Source organism: Rhipicephalus sanguineus, chromosome 3, assembly GCF_013339695.2.
Source record: "Rhipicephalus sanguineus isolate Rsan-2018 chromosome 3, BIME_Rsan_1.4, whole genome shotgun sequence".
Lineage (NCBI taxonomy): Eukaryota > Metazoa > Arthropoda > Arachnida > Ixodida > Ixodidae > Rhipicephalus > Rhipicephalus sanguineus.
In genome coordinates this window covers 31,188,921-31,209,379 of record NC_051178.1, presented here as the reverse complement: position 1 = coordinate 31,209,379, position 20,459 = coordinate 31,188,921, and the positions used below count along the sequence as shown (strand labels likewise).

Sequence of the window (20,459 nt, the reverse complement as noted above, 5' to 3'; positions counted from 1 at the left end):
CGTTCGCTGAAAAATTGGGTAACTATAGAAACGTGTACCCGCAGTTGCCGATAGAAAGAAGCAACTTTCATTTTGAAAACAAAGTTGATAACCATCGCTAGATTATTGCAAGGAGAATTTTCCAATAACTACAGCTTCTGGTAGAAATAAAGCAACAGCTGCATTTGAACGCTGTCATCGGGCAGATTGCCTCTCTCTTAATGAATACGTCCACACCTACACTGAATAGGCACTCGAAGGACGCATTGGGTGGTACTCTCAACGCCTGATTAATGAAAATAGCGCGAAAAAACGTAGGACGAGACGAAGAGGGCTACAGCACAAGCGCATGTGCTGTAGCCTTATTCGTCTCGTCCTACGTTTTTTCGCGCTATTTTCATTCATCATGAATTACCAACTCGTCAACAGTCTATTCAATTAACGCCTGGCGGGCCGGCATGAGTACGCCGCTGTGACAATAGAACGTCGGGGCGAGCTCTGCAATAGTGGCGCCTATGAGACGAGGGAAATTTGTGTAAAACTTCCGGGATAATTGAAAAAAAAAAGTAACGAGTAACGTGACACCTCACGTTACCGAAAAATGTTAACGTAAGTACGTTACCCGTTACAGTTCCTAAATAGTAACGAGTACGTTACTAAGTTACCGAAAAAAGTAACGCGTTACCGGTAACGCCGTTACTTGTAACGCGTTACCGCCAACACTGGTAATGATTCATACTTAGGACTGTGCAGCGTTCACAAAAAGGTACAAGGGACAGAAGGAGTGCACACGACATACGCTGACTCGCAACTGAATTTTTATTCCGAAAAACACAAGAAAGGAAACAAGAAGAAGTCACCGAGTCACGTGACTTGTACTCCAGACGAAAAACGAAAGGGAAATTCCTGGGTGTTGCCTCTTAACATAGCATGCGGGGCGGTAACGTAAAACATAGAAAGACAGGAGCGCATGTGGCATTGCCCCCCACTGAAAAGGCATCGTCCCGATGCTTAAACAGAAGATGGAAGTGGATACAGTGTAAATACGTTTATTGGCGGGCACTCGGTGACGATGCACGACAGCGACAGTCAAGGCGGGGACCGACTCTCAGCACAAGCTGCGTTCTCCCCGAAAGGAGACGAAGAGGGCGACCCACTAGAAGGTACTGGAGAGGACGACCCACTGCAGAGTTCCATGGCTTCGCTACAATTACCCCGGGTACGAAAACGGAGCCGCCTGGGGACCTTATAGCTTGTCACTATGAGCGGATGATGGCCTTGAGGCGCTCCACGTTGACAGTGTCGCGCCCTTTACGGCGCATGTCCGAAGATGATTCAATGGGTTCGATCAGGTAGTTTACATGGGATGTGCGTTCGACGACATGGTAGGGGCCTTCGTATTTGGGCAGTAGCTTTGAAGAGAGGCCAGTTGCAGCTAGTGGGAGGGATCGAGAGCCATACGAGCGCTCCAGGGAGGAACGCTGACTCAGAAGTGGTTTTGTCACCGCTAATGCACCTCTGCCGCTCTGTGTCATGTGTAGTAAAGGTCTTGTCAAGCTCGCGACTTTCTTCAGCAAGTGTGGCTGTGGCAGAAATAGGAGCACATTCAGATAGATCCGGCTTGTATAGAAGGATTGTGTCGAATGTGTGAGACGGGTGCCTGCTATACAACAAGAAAAAGGGAGGAAAACCATGATACTTGACGAAAGCCAGCAAAAGAACGGGACACGAGAAAAGGCAGACACACACACCGCTGGAACTAACAACTGTGACTTTATTGAAGAAAAACATTCAACGAAGAAACCTCACAACGCATGTGCAGCACGTCTGTATCACCGACAACGTCACCCGGTGAAAGATTACGCAATCATCTTTCTTGCCATCGTTGTAACACACTAAATTCCTTTTCAATGAGGCAAATTGACGGTGTGCTTATACATCTATCTCCGCTTTTCCTAATGAAGCATGCCTCCACAATTTCCCTTTCTTCTTTACCCTTACCTCTTCCCAGATAAGTGACATTACTGAAAAGTGTTAATTTCAAGGGCTCGTTTTCTTTGTTATACACAATATTAATGAGAACTAACAGACAATAATGCCAAGGAAAGTATAGGGGATGTTTTTAGTAATAAAGGTAGGTAATTGTGAAGAAAGAAAAGTGGACGAAAAGATAGCTTGCCGCGGGAGGGACCGAACCTGCGACCTTCGAATAACGCGTCCGATGCTCTACCAACTGAGCTACCGCGGCGGCCATCCCCCCGTCCACTTTATAGGGTATATGTGTGCATTTAAACGTGGGAGCGTCAGTCAGCGCCGCCAGTAGCCATGACGGCGAGTGTGGAACACTCTTTTTCTGCCTGTTGGCGTCACGTAGCACGTGAACTTATTACGAGCTGGCAGCTGACCAATAATCCCTCGTATACCACCTGAAAGCATCAAGTCTGCCAGAACGAGACCCTCGCTATGAATGAAGGAAAGAAGTGTTAATTTCAAGGGCTCGTTTTCTTTCTTCACAATTACCTACCTTTATTACTAAAAACATCCCCTATACTTTCCTTGGCATTATTGTCTGTTAGTTCTCATTAATATTGTGTATAACAAAGAAAACGAGCCCTTGAAATTAACACTTCTTTCCTTCATTCATAGCGAGGGTCTCGTTCTGGCAGACTTGATGCTTTCAGGTGGTATACGAGGGATTATTGGTCAGCTGCCAGCTCGTAATAAGTTCACGTGCTACGTGACGCCAACAGGCAGAAAAAGAGTGTTCCACACTCGCCGTCATGGCTACTGGCGGCGCTGACTGACGCTCCCACGTTTAAATGCACACATATACCCTATAAAGTGGACGGGGGGATGGCCGCCGCGGTAGCTCAGTTGGTAGAGCATCGGACGCGTTATTCGAAGGTCGCAGGTTCGGTCCCTGCCCGCGGCAAGCTATCTTTTCGTCCACTTTTCTTTCTTCACAATTACGTACCTTTATTACTAAAAACATCCCCTATACTTTCCTTGGCATTATTGTCTGTTAGTTCTCATTAATATTGTGTATAACAAAGAAAACGAGCCCTTGAAATTAACACTTCTTTCCTTCATTCATAGCGAGGGTCTCGTTCTGGCAGACTTGATGCTTTCAGGTGGTATACGAGGGATTATTGGTCAGCTGCCAGCTCGTAATAAGTTCACGTGCTACGTGACGCCAACAGGCAGAAAAAGAGTGTTCCACACTCGCCGTCATGGCTACTGGCGGCGCTGACTGACGCTCCCACGTTTAAATGCACACATATACCCTATAAAGTGGACGGGGGGATGGCCGCCGCGGTAGCTCAGTTGGTAGAGCATCGGACGCGTTATTCGAAGGTCGCAGGTTCGGTCCCTGCCCGCGGCAAGCTATCTTTTCGTCCACTTTTCTTTCTTCACAATTACCTACCTTTATTACTAAAAACATCCCCTATACTTTCCTTGGCATTATTGTCTGTTAGTTCTCATTACTGAAAAGTGGGTAGCAACCGCATTCCCGACAGTGACGTGCAAGATTCGCCCCATCATTCGAACTCAAAGAAGCGTCATGTTCACGCAACCTAGTATTAATACATCGGCCGGTTTGGCCGATGTAAACCTTATCACAGGTCAACGGAATGTTGTACACAACACTTGTAGCACATTTCGTGAAACAACGCTCGTGTTTCGTAGTGCACACCGGATTGCTAGTCTTTCCACTAGCCACACGTGAGCATAGGCTAGCAAGTTTACAGGGAGCTGAAAAAACAATGTTTACGCCCTGTCGCGCGGCAACCTTTTTGATATTATGTGAAACCTTATGTATGTAAGGTAGGATTTCAAACGGTTTCTCCCGAATGCGTTGTGCTGGCAGACCAGTGCTATCTTGCGGCCTCTTAATCTTTTGTAGCACAGATTCTGCCACCGCGTACAGCAGATCCCTTGGGTAACCAGCAGCTTCCAGCCTCTCGAACTGGTTGTCTAGGCTGGTCTTCATAGCGTGAGGGCAACTTTTTTTCAGAGCATTTAAAAAACAGCTTGAAATATAATGCTTCTTTTAACAATCTTTGAATGTGCTGACCCAAATGGCAAAAGAGCTTTCTTACTCCTAGGCATAAAACACCAACAAAGATGGTCATCACCATGAAAAGTTAATTGAAGCTCTAAAAATCTGATGGACCGGTTGCATGGAAGTTCATAGGTGAAGCTAAGAGCGTCAGAAGAAGCCTCAAAAGCTTCCACGACCTGGTGTACAACCCCAGGTAAGGAGTCAGATGAAGACACTTTCAAAACAATGAGAAAATCATCGACGTATCAAAGATACGGCGCACACGTTCATGATCTATCAAGCCCCGAAGCGAGTTGTCAAAACGAGCTAAAAATATATTGCACAGCACAGGAGCAACGCATGACCCTATGAAAATACCCCTTCTTTGCACGAACATCGACCCCTTAAACTCTACAACCGTAGATGACAGATACATCGTCAACAATTCTAAAAAGGCATCAACAGACACACCACAGTCATTCTGGAAGGCGATCGGCCCCGAGAGTTCTATTACATCGCGTACCGCCAAAAGCAGTTCGTCATGTGCAATGCTGTAGAATAAGTCTTCAACGTCGATTGAAAAGGCGAAATTAGCTCCTGGCAGTGGCGTAAATCCAGAAAAATCACAAGGGGGGACACACATCACTCCATGGCGGCCATTTTGCTTTTAGAAATTTAGGTCTGATTTTTAATTATCCAAAAATTAGTCATGCTTTGAAATAAAATAACGAAAGCGAGCATGGGCCTCGGCGCCGGGCCAGGGAGCTTAATCTAACAGCAATGAGCAGCCACTAGTAGAAACGTACGTTGGTGAAGTGAAGTTTCGAAGTTTAACTCATAAATGGGCTCTGGCATACTTATAGTAAATATGTAATTCGGGTTAAACAATCAAGTGCAAATGCTAGCACATTATGGTACAGCTTTCGTTTAACTACAGCTCCATTCACCGTCGTGTATACCTTCTAGGAATAGCCTAGTGCTGCATTGAACTGTGCCGTATAGCCTAGTGTGCTGTATTTAACTGTCGAGTGATTAAAACGGGATGTTCGAAAGCTAAATCTCAAGGGGGGACACTTGCAAGAGGTGTCCCACCCAGCCCGACCACAAGGGGGGTCAGGACCCCCCTGACTGAACCCCCCATGATTTACGCCACTGGCTCCTGGAATTCCTTCGTCGAGCACCTGCACGACGTCATACGCGCAGTCGACACCGTACGTCGGTACACCGTACGTCGGTACACCGTACGTCGGTGTGTGTCTGCCTTTTCTCGTGTCCCGTTCTTTTGCTGGCTTTCGTCAAGTGTCATGAACCAGCTGGCCCAGATCTCAACTCTTCTGGGGAAAACCAGTAGTGCTCTGAGGGGCGGTACTTTAGGCGTAGGTAACGATGGGCAGAATGGCATCCCAATTGGTGTGATCGGCGGCGATGTACATGGAGAGCATGTCGCCGAGCGTACGGTTAAAGCGTTCGGTGAGGCCATTCGTCCGCGGGTGGTAAGCAGTAGTTTTGCAGTGAACAACGTTGCACTCTTTTGAGAATGGCTTCGACGACTTCCGGCAAGAAGACACGGCCTCGATCACTGAGCAGCTCCTGGGATGTACCGTGGCGCAGCATGAACCGGTGGTGCAGGAAGGAGGCTACATCGTGCGCTGTAGCCGCTGGGAGGGCGGCAATTTCGGCGTATCGCGTAAGTTGGTCTAGCGACGATGGCTCAGCGGTTACCAGCCGACGTCAGAGGAAGTGGCCCATACAAATCGATGCCAACGCGCCCAAACGGCCGGTCAGGGCAAGGTAAAGGTTGTAGGCCTGCTGTTGACTGGTGCGTTGAAGTTTTGTGGCGCTGACAATCGATGCAGGAGCGAACTTCTGCACGTAGCTGTACATCCCTCGCCAAAAGTACCGTTGGCGAATGCGGTGGTAAGTTTTCGATACCCCAGAGTGCGCACACTGCGGATCAGAGTGGAACGACTCGCATATGTCAACGCAGACTGCTGGGTATTACTAGTAGCCACTGGTGGCTGTCGCCGTTGTAATTGCGTCGGTGCAGGTCGTCGCGAACGGCGAAATGGTGGCTTGACGACGCAACACGAGTGGATGGTGCCGTCAATGGATCAGTCAGTGAGTCTATCAGTGAGGCAATCCATTGATCCTTGCGCTGTTCGGTAGTGACGGAAAAAAAATCACAGCATATCCACGGAGTGAATGATGATGAGTGGGGCGAAGCTGCGGAGGTTCATCGGTAAACCGTGAATCTTCCGTGAATTCTGCCCAGTACATCATCACCGACGTGAGATCGGGCGCGTTTATACTAAAGGTTCGATGAGAGTTATGACGACTTGCAGCTCACTTTAATTTTACATGTACGCTGTGAATTTTCATTGTTTAGAAAACCATTGCTTTAGAAAACATCTGGCGTCTTTCGTTAAGCAGTTGGCGTCTTTTCGTTTTTCTTTAGAAACATCTGGCGTCTTTTAGTTTTGCTTTTAGAAAACATCTGGCGTCTTTCGTTGGTTTATTTCATCAATCAACGGCGTTTTGAACAAAATTTTTATTGTTTAATCACGCACAGGAGAAATCTCACCAGGCACTACCTTGGAGGTAAACAATGGCTGCTAATGGGAATGAGAGACAGAAGAAGTCGGCTTTTAGCTAACACACTTCTACTTCTACTAACGTTTCCTACTGGAACATGCCAATGGCTGCTAATGGGGAATGAGAGACAGAAGAATTCGGCTTTTAGTTAACGCGCACGCTGCGAATTTTTTATTGTTCAACAACGCACAGGAGAAATCTCCCACCGGCACCACCTTGGAGGTCAAGATCTGGTACTAGCGTTAAGACTGGTTACGCACTACGAGGGACGAACGGGTGCCGCTTTAAGGAGCTTCGCCCCTAAAACGGCAAGGTGAGACACTGAGCTGTGGGCATTGTCGTCAGACAAGGGAGAACGCGACCGGGCGTTGGTGTCAGCGTGCTGGAGTCCGTTGCGGTACAGCACGCGGATGTCGTAGTCTTGCAAGCGAAGTGTCCAATGGGCGAGACGGCCTGAGGGATCCTTCAATGACGACAACAAGCACAGTGCATGATGATCGGTGACGACATCAAATGGGCGACCATACAAATCAGGTCGGAATTTCGTAAGGGCCCAGATGATTGCCAGGCATTCTTTCTCCGTGACGGTGTAATTGGTCTCGGCTTTAGTAAGCGTGCGACTTGCATATTCGCAATGGATGGATGGATGGATGCTATGAGCGTCCCCTTTATAACGGGGCGGTGACATGTCTGCCACCAGGCTCGAAGGGTAAAAAAAGAAAAAAAAAACTTCCTTGTTTCATGTTGTCCTAATGCCTTATATACATTGATTAAATCTATGTTATTATAACAAAAAATATAAATTCACAGTCCATCTCTCTGCCTCTTAAGGCAGAATAACCTTTTTTCCCCCCAATTATTTATTTTTGTACTTTATCTCTACTTTTCTGCCACCAATACTCTAACCGTCTCTTACTTATTTCTATCGCGGGCGTGTTCAGCTTTCCATTGTTGTCCCTAAAACCCAAGGCTTCATGTAGACTCGTGCCCACACGTATACCTGGGTGAATATCGCCACATTCAATCAGTACATGTTCCATCGTTTCCTTAGTTCCCCCGCAGCATGTACATAGTTCTTCTTCGTTACTGAATCTCGCTTTATAACTACGCGTTCTCAGGCAGCCCGACCTTGCTTCAAACAGTAAAGCGCTTCCCCTTGAATTATCATAAAACCTTTCCCTCCTTATTTCGTTTTTTCCTTTTCGGTAGTTACTCAGAGCCGGCTTCTTTTCCATCGCTGTCATCCAATAAGTCTTCTCCGCCTCTCTGACCTTCCGCTTAATGCTCCTTGTTGCCATATCGCCCGCACTGCCAGCCGTATATTTACTGGTGAGCCTCCTAGTTCTTTTTCTCCACTGCGTGTCAACGCTTTTTCTATACAAATACCTGAAAACCTTCTCTGCCCATCTACTCTTCTTCATTTTCCTCAGCCTCTCTTCGAATCTCATTTTGCTCTGCGCTTCCCTCACTTCAAAGCCTGTCCATCCCATATCACCCTTCACCGCCTCATTTGTCGTCTTCCCGTGAGCGCCCAAGGCGAGGCGGCCCACCGTCCTTTGATTTACATCCATTCCTGATTGCACCTCTGACTTCATGCACACCACTGAGTTCCCAAATGTAAGCCCCGGAACCATCACACCCTTCCACAGCCCTCGAAGCACCTCGTACCTATTGTATCCCCATAAAGCTCTGTGCTTCATAATTGCAGCATTCCTCTTTCCCTTTGCTACCGATGCTTTCTCTTGTACCTCCATATATCTATCTCCCTCATTTACCCATACTCCGAGGTACTTGTACTCGCTTACCCTCGGTATTTTTTGGCCCTGTATTAAGACCGTATGGTCTCCGTGATCATTGAATATCATCAATCCACATTTTGTTGCACTAAATCCTAGTCCTAGAGCCTCACACTCCCTTCCGCATATATCTGCCAGTCGCTGTATATCATCTTGACTGTCCGCAAATAAGACAATATCATCAGCATAAAATAGACCTGGAAGCTTCTGCTCAACCATCGCTCCGACCTGTTTGTGTGACAAATTAAATCCAATGTTGCTACCTTCTAGCGCTTTTTCCATCCTCGCCATGTACAGCATGAATAACAGCGGGGACAAAGGGCATCCCTGTCTCAGCCCCTTGCTAATTTCAACGCTGTCCTTGCTACTTATTCCTTCCCATTCTATACAAACTGTATTTTCTCGGTATATTTCTCTCAAAAGCTGTACACAGTCGTCACCTATGCCCACTTCCTTCAATATATCCCACAAAATTTCCTGATTAACGTTGTCATACGCCCCGGTGATATCTAGATAAGCTACGTATAAGGGCCTGTTTTCTATTTTAGATATTTCTATACACTGGGTAAGAACAAACAGATTATCGTCTAACCGCCTGTCGATTCGAAATCCATTCTGAAGTTCTCCCAAAATATCATTTTGTTCTACCCACGCTTCTATTTTTAATTTTACTGCCTGCATCGCCAACCTGTATAGCACCGATGTAATTGTTAGGGGTCTATACGAGCGAATGTTATCTTTTTCTCCCTTGCCTTTATAGATTAAGTTCATTCTACTTTTTCGCCAACTGTCTGGTATTTCCCTCTCCTGTAAGCACTTTTCTACAGCTTTCAGCAGTGCTTCTTTAGTGTTATGTCCGAGTTCGTTAATGAGGCTGACGGGAACCCCATCTAAGCCCGGCGTAGTGCGCTTAGGAATTTTTCCTTCGGCCTTCTTCCAATTGAAATTCTCTAGTACTACATCTTCGTCGGTTGCTCTCCTTTGCGTACTTTTACTCACCGGGGGAATCCCCTGGGGGACCTTTTAAACGAATCGGCTGTTATCTTTCGAATGTAACCTAGCGCTTCATATCCTTCGAATTTATTTCCTCCTTCATCTACCATATGTTGTTGCATTGTGACAGACTTCCTACCCAGCGCTTTTAGGTGGCTCCAAAATATCCTAGGCGCGGCCTTCTTCTTTTCGCGAATCTCTGTCATCCAGCGTTCACTTTCACCTTTAATTTTTGCCTCGACTAATTTCTGCACAATGGATTTTTGCTCTAAATATATTTCCCATATTTGGTTAACTTCGTCCTGTGGCCGCTTCTCCTTTTTTGCCTGTCTGTGCTCCCGTGATGCCTGACGTCGCATCTCGATCGCTTCCCGGATTTCTTTGTTCCACCAACTTTTTGGCTTTTTCTTTCCTTTCCAACAAATAGTTTTCTTCTCTATTTCCATTTCTTTCGTGATTACATGTAGCAGCTCACTATACTTCCAGTCTTTGCCTGGTAGTTCGTCTACTTTTTCCTCGACTCTTGCGGCTATATTTGTTATTTGTTTGTCATTTAGATACGAGCTGCCAAACTTTGATTCTATGTTCTTATTTTCAGTTTTATATCCCATTTGTAATATTATGCGTTTATGATCACTACCCAAGCTGTTAATGCCTTCTTCGTCTATTCTCATGTCTCTAAGTTTGTCATATATTCCTTCTGTCATGAGACAGTAATCAATGCTCGATTGCCTGTTTCCGACTTCCCACGTGATCTGCCCCTCACACTTAGGCCCCACGTTAACTATCTCAAGACTATGTTGCTCGCAGAGATCTAGCAATAACTTGCCATTGGTGTCTGAATATCCGTCAAGGTCATGAATGTGAGCGTTCATGTCCCCTAGAAGGATTATTTCGGCATCATGACCAAATTCTTTAATATCGGTGCTTATGCATTTCACTATCTCCAGATTCTTTTCTCTGCAGTTATTCCCCGTCCACAAGTAAGCTACACCTAGCCACGTTTTCTTTCCACCTACTGTGCCCGAAACCCATATGTGCTCTGAACACGTCTGCTTCACTCTATCCCATTTTGTTCTGCTATGAATTAGCATTCCAACCCCCCCACCTCTCCTTTCTGATGTGATCCTGTTACATCCTTCCCAAACATAATTTTCAATATGTGGTGGCTCTTCCAAGTCTCTAAGGTGTGTTTCTGTAACCGCATAAACACCTATCTGTTCCTTGTTTAACTGTCCCTCAATCTCTAACCATTTTGCCTTTTTTCTGCCACCCTGCATGTTAATGTAACTAATTGCAACACGCGCCTTCTCCCTTCTTTTACCTTTTCTCTGTTTTTTCGCTATACTACCTGTCAAAGAGTCCCCCTGGTTGTTTTCCTCATTACAAGCTACCTTGGGCACCGAAGGGCCCGCGTGCCCCCCAAAAAAGCTACTGCGCGTCCTGCAAGACGCCACCCCACCTCATGGCCAAGCCTCCTATCGAAGTGTATTCCGTCTCTTCGAAAACCACCCCACCTGTGCACCTCTCTGTTTATTTCCACTACCTCGATGCCTTTCTCTCGACTAATTCGCCATATCTCTTTGTTTGCGACGACAACCGCTCTTTGCAAGCTGATATTTCGCACTGGTACTTCCGGTATTGTGCATACCACTATCTGCACCTGAGGGGAAATGGCGCGCATGTCATCGACCCCTTTCGCCAATGTGGTCGCTAGTTCGGCTGATTCTTTACTCAAGACGTCGTTTAGACCTCCCGCGATTATCACGAGGTTACGTCCATTAGACTTAGTTGCGAGTTCTGCGCTAGCTTGTCTCATCACTGATCCCAGCCTATGTCCCGGGAACTTCCCTATTAAAACTCGTTTGTCGCCTCTCACCCTTTCCTCGATTGCTTCTGCGCATGTAGCTAAATTCGAGTCCCCGGCGATTATCACGTGATCCGACTTTTCTGCTGGACTCTCCCGCACCTGGCCACTGCCCCGGTTACTAGCGCGTGCTACTGCTGTTGTTTTGTCCCCTCCCGTTCCCAAGACTACTTCGCGGAAAGTGGGTCCTGTGACCCTTGCACCTGTCTTTTCCAAACCTGTTTCCCCCTTCGCGCCTACCACTGTCGGGGTCGATGCCCCATTGTTGCCGCTGTCGCTTGCTACCTTTGCTGGCATGGCTACGTTTGCTAATCCCTCCTCGGCTGACTTAAGCCTTTCCGCCATAGCCATCGTTTTTTCCCGCTCTGTCGCTACCGCTTTCTCCAGCTCGGAGATTCTCACCATGAGCTCATTCTGGGCGGCCATCATTATTTCCATTTTCGCCTCTAACTCGCATTGCTTACACTTGGCGTCAGCTGTCTCTGTCGTCTCATCCTCACAAACCTCTATTTTCCGCCCCATTCCGCATCCTGAACACTTTACGGTCTTTTTGACCATGGCTATAGATCGTTCACACGGTGGATTAGATACACTTAAAGCCAAATGATATCACAAAACTCCGCAAGTACGTTACACGTCTAAGCACCTGTGCACCTTTCAGCCACGTGGTGGCCGAACAAACAAATATTAAAAAAAAAAAAAAAAACACCCGAGGCGACTGTCACACCACTTTGTACCGACAGTACAAAGTTGTAAGCTCTATTAAGCTGCAATCTAGTGGATTAACTAAAAAAACAAGCTCGAATCATGCAAAAAAAAAAAAAAAACACTTATCTGACGCTGTCATTCCGGAGCCCACGAAAAACACGTCCGTCCTCTAGCAGCACCAGTAGCACCCCTCGAGCAGACGCGTCCTCGAATGATTGAAACGTCGCTCGCACGATTCGTAACAGCGCTTTGCTGACAAAGGATGCCCATAGACAATGCCCATAGACTGTCGCGCCGCCAAGCGGAATTCAGGAGCGTCCTCTCGAGGAGGGTTAGTAGACGACAAAATGGCAGCACTACGCAATCGCTCCCTTGTTCGGCTGTGCTAGCCTCAGTGTTAACGCGTTGGAAAGAAAGGAACCCTACGACTTTGCATGTTCCCGGCATCAGTGAAGAAACCGGGCCCTCCGTGACACGAGAAATCTGATTCGTTCTTGCGAGACGCGAAGTTTTCGTGAAAATACGTGGCAACTCGCGCTTTCAATGCTAGCCCAGAGCGTACACATACTATCAGCTTCGCGAGGCTTTCTTAGCCACGTAGGTTGGTTAAATGTTATCGTCTGACATATTTAGTTGAAGCTCACCCTGTTTTACTTGCATATAGCATTGGTCAGTGTTTCTTGTAGTGCATGAGTCCCATAATTCTGTACGCGGGCGGTCGCGCGGGCTCGCGATGTGCTCTTGTATAACTGAGCGATCTCAAGTTGGCGACACATTAAAATAGAACCTCTATCCTTTGTCAGCAAAGCGCTGTTACGAATCGTGCGAGCGACGTTTCAATCATTCGAGGACGCGTCTGCTCGACGCCTTTCGTGGAGCGAACGCTCTCCATCCACGCCGTCCTTCGCCAGTGTGTTGGTAGTGTTGGTGGTGTTGGGTTTCATAGCCACCGCTGTGCCGCTTGTTTTTGTACGTTTGTTGATAGGTGGCAGCACACTGCAAGCGATTTGCTTGTTGACCGGTTTGAGAGCAAAATGTTCGCGCCCAGATGTCTCTCTAATTGTAAACGTGGTGACGCGGAGTGGTCGAAGTCGTTCGGCGGAGGAAATTCTTCAGATTGCTTTCAGCAGTGATGTTGAAGGAAACCATCTTGACGACGAGGATTTTTCACTGGACGTAGAAGACTGCGAAAGCACCGAGAGTGACAGCGACGATGAACCACAACTGCTAACTCACGAGGAGCGAGTTGCACTTCACGTCCCCTCGTGCGTTAATGTTCTTTCACGCTCGTAAGTCACTTTGATTGTATTTAATGTATAATATCCTTGAGCGAGATCAAAATAAAACCAAAGTTCCTCTTGTGCATTGCATGTATCACAGTTATTGTGGATATTATGGAGCGCCGCATGCCACCAACACGCTCGAGCTCGACCAGCGAAGCGAAATGGTTTGAGCGATGGAACGTGCATTCACGGCCACAATCCACGCCTCTCGGCTAACTTCTTCGACGTTGCGAAAAGGATACGTGTGCATTCTTTTCGATATTCGTGTTTCGATCGTGCTGATCGAGCCTGCAACATGCGAGTGAAGTGAATTGCACATACAGTCTCAGCATGGCTGTGACACAAGCGCTACTGAATGGTATGTTAAATGCTTGTGTTCCGTTGAAGACGTAACTCCGCGTTCCCGACTGCGCAAGTAATGACGACGGCGTATTATGTTTGCAAACCATCACCACGTTAAACGTGTGGTCCCGTGCAGCAGCGATGGCGCTACTCGCTGGCGGCCTACTACTGCCGCAAATCCGTCAGGCAGGCTCGGTTACCTCGGTACGTACTATACCTCGGAGTGCCGTTCAGCTCATACGTCAATTCTAGATCGTTCAGTTTTATGTAGCACGCACAGGATTTCGCGAAGCATCGTTATGCATGGTAACGGAGCTGAAATATAACCTTTCACACCGCAGCAAATAATTAGGTGGCGAGTCCTTGCATTTTCCATGGTTTGGGAAAGTATTTTAGTCTCATATCCATTTCAGCGCAGCTCATGACTTCATCCGGTGAAAGTGGCACGGGCCATACGTCCGCACGTCCTATCTGCTCATATGCTAACAAACGGGTGGACCCTCCTCCTGGCGCCATCTTGAAAAGCACGGCGCGCCACCTATAGTTCGTGGGCATTGCGAATACCGCGACATATTCCGGGGACCCGGGTTTGCGCTGCACAAGGACAGCGCCGAGGCCAACACCGCTGGCGTCCGTGTGTACCTCTGTAGGGGCCGTAGGGTAGTGGCGTAGTATGGGAGGAGACGTCAACAAACGACGGAGCTTTGCGAAAGCGTCGTCGCACCCTGACGACCACGAATTGAGGGGCCCGTTGCTGCCAAGGAGCTTCGTCAGCGGCGATATGATAGTCGCGAAGTTTTGTATGAAGCGCCGAAAGTGAGCATATATGCTCACTTTCGGCACAGTTTCGTAGGACTATAGTCCTACGAAACTGTGCAGTTCTTTGATGGACGTAGGTTTGGGGAACTCTGACACGGCCCGAAGCTTGGCTGGACAGGGAGAATTTCGTCCTCGGACACAACGTAGGACACAAGGTATTGTCAGCTGCCGTGCTGCCAATCGGCACTTCTTTAGATTCAGTTGTAGCCCGGCGTCGCTCAAACGCGTCAAAACATGCCGCAGACGTTGAAGATGCGTGGAGAAGTCTGAGGCGTAAACGACGACGTCGTCGAGGTAGCACAGGCACGTGTGCCATTTCAAGTTGCCCAGAACGGTATCCATCATGCGCTCAAAGGTCTCTGGCGCATTACACAGCCCAAACAGCATGATGTTGAATTCGTACAAGCCGTCGGGCGTGACAAAGGCTGTCTTCGGTCAAGCGTCATCAGCCATGGGGACTTGCCAGTACCCGGAGCGCAAATCGAGCGACGAAAAGAATTCTGCTCGTTGCATGCTGTCAATGGCGTCGTCTACTCGAGGTAGGGCATAAACGTCCTTACGGGTGATCTTATTGAGTCGTTAGTAGTCCACACAGAACCGCACAGAGCCGTCCTTCTTTCCGACGAGAACGACAGGAGACGCCCACGGGCTGTTTAAGGGTCGAATAACATCGCAGCGAAGCATGTCTTCGACTTGCTCGTTAATAGGCGCTTTTAGCTGACCGATTCTGCGGTCCGTTCCCCGTTCCGCTAAAACGCTCAACGTTACCGGAGCGCAACACGCGTTGTTGGTTTTAGCCATAGAGTTGGATGGATGGATGGATGCTATGAGCGTCCCCTTTATAACGGGGCGGTGACATGTCTGCCACCAGGCTCGAAGGCGAAAAAAAAAAGAGAAAGAAGAAAAAAAAACTTCCTTGTTTCATGTTGTCCTAACGCCTTATCTACATTGATTAAATCTATGTTATTATACCAAAAAATATAAATTCACGGTCCATCTCTCTGCCTCTTAAGCAGAATGACCTTTTTTTTTCCCAATTATTAATTTTTGTACTTTATCTCTACTTTTCTGCCACCAATACTCTAACCGTCTCTTACTTATTTCTGTCGCGGACGTGTTCAGCTTTCCATTGTTGTCCCTAAAACCCAAGGCTTCATGTAGACTCGTGCCCACACGTATACCTGGGTGAATATCGCCACATTCAATCAGTACATGTTCCATCGTTTCCTTAGTTCCCCCGCAGCATGTACATTGTTCTTCTTCGTTACTGAATCTCGCTTTATATCTACGCGTTCTAAGGCAGCCCGACCTTGCTTCAAACAGTAAAGCGCTTCCCCTTGAATTATCATAAAACCTTTCCCTCCTTATTTCGTTTTTTCCTTTTCGGTAGTTACTCAGAGCCGGCTTCTTTTCCATAGCTGTCATCCAATAAGTCCTCTCCGCCTCTCTGACCTTCCGCTTAATGCTCCTTGTTGCCATATCGCCCGCACTGCTAGCCGTATATTTACTGGTGAGCCTCCTAGTTCTTTTTCTCCACTGCGTGTCAACGCTTTTTCTATACAAATACCTGAAAACCTTCTCTGCCCATCTACTCTCCTTCATTTTCCTCAGCCTCTCTTCGAATCTCATTTTGCTCTGCGCTTCCCTCACTTCAAAGCCTGTCCATCCCATATCACCCTTTACCGCCTCATTTGTCGTCTTCCCGTGAGCGCCCAACGCGAGGCGGCCCACCGTCCTTTGATTTACATCCATTCCTGATTGCACGTCTGACTTCATGCACACCACTGAGTTCCCAAATGTAAGCCCCGGAACCATCACACCCTTCCACAGCCCTCGAAGCACCTCGTACCTATTGTATCCCCATAAAGCTCTGTGCTTCATTATTGCAGCATTCCTCTTTCCCTTTGCTACCGATGCTTTCTCTTGTACCTCCATATATCTATCCCCCTCATTTACCCATACTCCGAGGTACTTGTACTCGCTTACCCTCGGTATTTTTTGGCCCTGTATTAAGACCGTATGGTCTCCGTGATCATTGAATACCATCAATCCACATTTTGTTGCACTAAATCCTAGTCCTAGAGCCTCACACTCCCTTCCGCATATATCTGCCAGTCGCTGTATATCGTCTTGACTGTCCGCAAATAAGACAATATCATCAGCATAAAATAGACCTGGAAGCTTCTGCTCAACCATCGCTCCGACCTGTTTGTGTGACAAATTAAATCCAATGTTGTTACCTTCTAGCGCTTTTTCCATCCTCGCCATGTACAACATGAATAGCAGCGGGGACAAAGGGCATCCCTGTCTCAGCCCCTTGCTAATTTCAACGCTGTCCTTGCTACTTATTCCTTCCCATTCTATACAAACTGTATTTTCTCGGTATATTTCCCTCAAAAGCTGTACACAGTCGTCACCTATGCCCACTTCCTTCAATATATCCCACAAAATTTCCTGATTAACGTTGTCATACGCCCCGGTGATATCTAGATAAGCTACGTATAAGGGCCTGTTTTCTATTTTAGATATTTCTATACACTGGGTAAGAACAAACAGATTATCGTCTAACCGCCTGTCGATTCGAAATCCATTCTGAAGTTCTCCCAAAATATCATTTTGTTCTACCCACGCTTCTATTTTTAATTTTACTGCCTGCATCGCCAACCTGTATAGCACCGATGTAATTGTTAGCGGTCTATACGAGCGAATGTTATCCTTTTCTCCCTTGCCTTTATAGGTTAGTTTCTGTAGTATAGTGGCGCCATCTGCGAATGGCGCGCGCACTTAAGTGCGCCTTCTTGTGCTGTGTTGTCGGCAGAGGCCGTCTTGTATTGGCACACGTGATGGCATATGGTCAATCACGGGTGTACGCGTGTCCGTTGTGTCATGTTTTCGAATAAACGGCCGCTGGCCGCAGGGTTGCCACTGACTTTCGAGTAAATGTCGCCAAACAACGAGCAGAAAGTCGCCAAAAGTCGCCATTTTTTTAGAAATTTCGCCAAAGAAGTCGCCATTCTAGATGTGTGCGGCATATCCTAGTAATAGGAATTTTCACAGTGCCATTCAAAGCCTTTAAAGTATCTTGACATTTCTCAATACCAGGCGCATCGCCCCTTCACCATGGGAGTGCTTGGTGCACCTGGTTCTCCGACTAGCCGCAAGATGTGCGCGGAGGCGCAAGTATGAAAGGATAAAACGCTCATGATATCCTTCCATCCCTGTCCGCTCGTTTCAAAGGTAAAAGAGTGGTAAACCTTAGGCGAAAACCGCGAAGGCGTTGTTTGTAGACAGCTTTACATCCCCTTATATGAAAAAAAAAAGGATTAACAGGTTTATTGAAAGTAGTAAGACAGATTTCTTACAGGTATCGTTCATTAGTGAGTCTTATACCTTTCAGTGTGAACTAATATGATACCTGACGCCACTGTCCCTTTCATATATAATCACTTATATCTACCTGCGTCAATCCAGTGCGTTATAATTGATCAGGTAGACATCGTAAAATATTATAGAGCAATTGTTTTCATTGCACACGCTCACCGAGAACAGTAGAAAATGCCTGAATAAATAATTTTTTATTGCACGAACACCCGCGTATCCGCCCATCTTCGCTATACGAGCTCGATTAGGGGATACTCCAGCGGTGAATAGGCCGCCAAGCTATTCAGAATAGTTGGAGCTTTGGCGGAACAAATGGCCAGAACACACGACCAACCCGTCATCTAGCCCCTTCAGAAGCGAAACTTTAGCGAAGCTCTGAAGCATTTAGATGAATCTAGATGAATTGAGTTATAAGCATCTAGATGAATTGAGGAGATACACACGAGTTACAGGACGGACATACAGAACGGCGCGTAATGTGCACCTCAAAACCCAGAAAAATACAGAGAATAGTGCCGCTCATTCGTTGGGAAGGCACTGAGCTTAGGATGCATAACTCAGTGGAGACCTAAGCTGAAAATCGCCAAAAATTCGCCATGTCGCCATTCATAATTTTAGGTCGCCACGGGCCTCTCAAATTCGCCAATTTGGCGAAAAGTAGCCACCATTGGCAACCCTGGCTGGCCGGCTCAGTCGTTGTTGGGCTTCCGCGGGCTCCGGACTCTCACTTCTCCCACTTGTGTCGCGGGCCGTGCCGGCGCGCGGCGCGTCTCGTGCCAGTCGTCGGGCCCTCGCCGTCGGTCACCGCTCGCCGACACACCACCATGGCGACGAGGATGTTTTTCGCCTCGGTTTCGACCGCGGCAGAAAGAACCCGTGAGTGTTCCGTGACTCCCGCCTTTTTCTGGCTTCTCTGACGCGTCTGGCGTCGCGAGGCCTAGCGCTCTTTATGTGCGGCTCCTGTCAAGCCTTCGCCTAGGCCTTCGCCCTTGCTCAGCCAGCTGCACCTCGCTGTACCTCTCCTGTCGGCATGGCTCTCTTCGGGCACCTCCCTGTGTTCCTCGAGCTGTCAGGGCCACCCCCGGTTCCGTGGACTGACTGGAAGAAAATGTTTCATGCCTACCTTGAGGCGGCCGGTGGTATCGACTGGAACGACGCGCGTCGCGCGTCCGTGCTCGTCAGCATGCTGGGACGGGAAGGACAGAAGAAATATTTTGCGTCAGCAGAACTAGAAGAAGCCCGCACGACTCCAAGCAACGCGGCGTCCGCGCCGGCGTTTGCCCCCGATTCCTCGGCTCCGGCCGCTTCCAAGTTTGACAGTCTCGTCAAGCAGCTTGACCGGCTTTTCGCCGCGTCCACGAATCCGCTGGTTGAACGTCACGAGTTCACAAGTCGGCGTCAACTCCCTGGTGAGAGTTTCCTGGAGTACGTGACCGTTCTGAAAGAGAAAGCCGTACGACGCAAGTTTGGGCTGATGTACGCGGAACGCGTCCGCGGCCAGATTATCCACGGTACGTCCAACTTGCGGGTGCGGGAGAAGCTGCTGGCATACGACGAAGAGTTGACCTTGGAAAAAGCGGAAGAAATAGGTCGGACGCTTGAAGCGCTGTCGTTGGCCAACCAAGCGTTTGTTCAAGCCGTAGGGCAAGGCGCCCAATATGGCGGCTTGTGAAGAATAGAACATGGCCGGGGCAGACGGGGAGGCCGTGACGTAGGCCGTGACGTCACGTCAACGCTTCCGGAGCCACAACGTCACTAAGGTTCCGGCAAGCCAAGATGGCGATCGCTGCGGGAGCAGGTGGCACCAGTCAAGTTTTCGAAATTGTCCAGCCGAAATCGACGTTGCTATACGTGCAACGCTTGGGGACATTTCGCGTCGATGTGCCGCAAGACTGCTCCAGTACAGCGCGTCTCTTCGAGGGGAGCTGTCGACGTTGTACCAGAACAGCAGGCTTCCACACAGTTGAACGTAGCTTCAACCTCGTCAGTGTTATCTTCGGATCGTCCTTCGTCATACGTGCTGAGTTAGCACCTCGTCTAGAAAAGACTTAGTCGTCCACGTTGTGGTCGATGGTGTTACCCTGCAACTACTGGTGGATGCCGGAGCATTTGTGTCCTTGATGACTGAAGAAGACTTCCAGCGTCATTTCAGCAAACAGCACAGCCTGCCCAAAGCTGTCGTCGACTTGCGGAACTTCTCCAAACATTGCATCGGGATCATTGGCTCTTTCCAAGCTCCAGTGGAAGTGTTGCAGCGGTCTTGCTCTGTTGTCTTTTCGTTTCACATGTTGTGTTTTGTGTTAGTGCCACTTATAGGTGTGCGCAACTAACCTCATCCCCGCCGCTCGTGTGGTGCGTGCATTATTAGGTGGATCCTGGGACTTGCTTCAGTGTTACCCGTGTGGATCCAGGGACTTGCTTCAGTGTTACCCTTGTGGATCCTGGGACTTGCTTCAGTGTTACCCTTAGTGTGGATCCTGGGACTTGCTTCAGTGTTACCCTTAGTGTGGATCCTGGGACTAGCTTCAGTGTTACCCATAGTGTGGATCCTGGGTGTGGCTTTAGTGTTACCCTGTGTTATTGCTAGCTTCATCGACGGGCGGGATGATGTAGTATAGTGGCGCCATCTGCGAATGGCGCGCGCACTTAAGTGCGCC

The 20,459-nt window shown here is 48.2% G+C and overlaps 1 protein-coding gene across 1 annotated transcript in view; it reads left to right on the top strand.

Moving 5' to 3' along the window:
• Positions 1-20,459, top strand: part of LOC119386523 (mitochondrial chaperone BCS1) — a 90,502-nt gene that overhangs the window by 68,033 nt on the left and 2,010 nt on the right. The window lies entirely within an intron of this gene.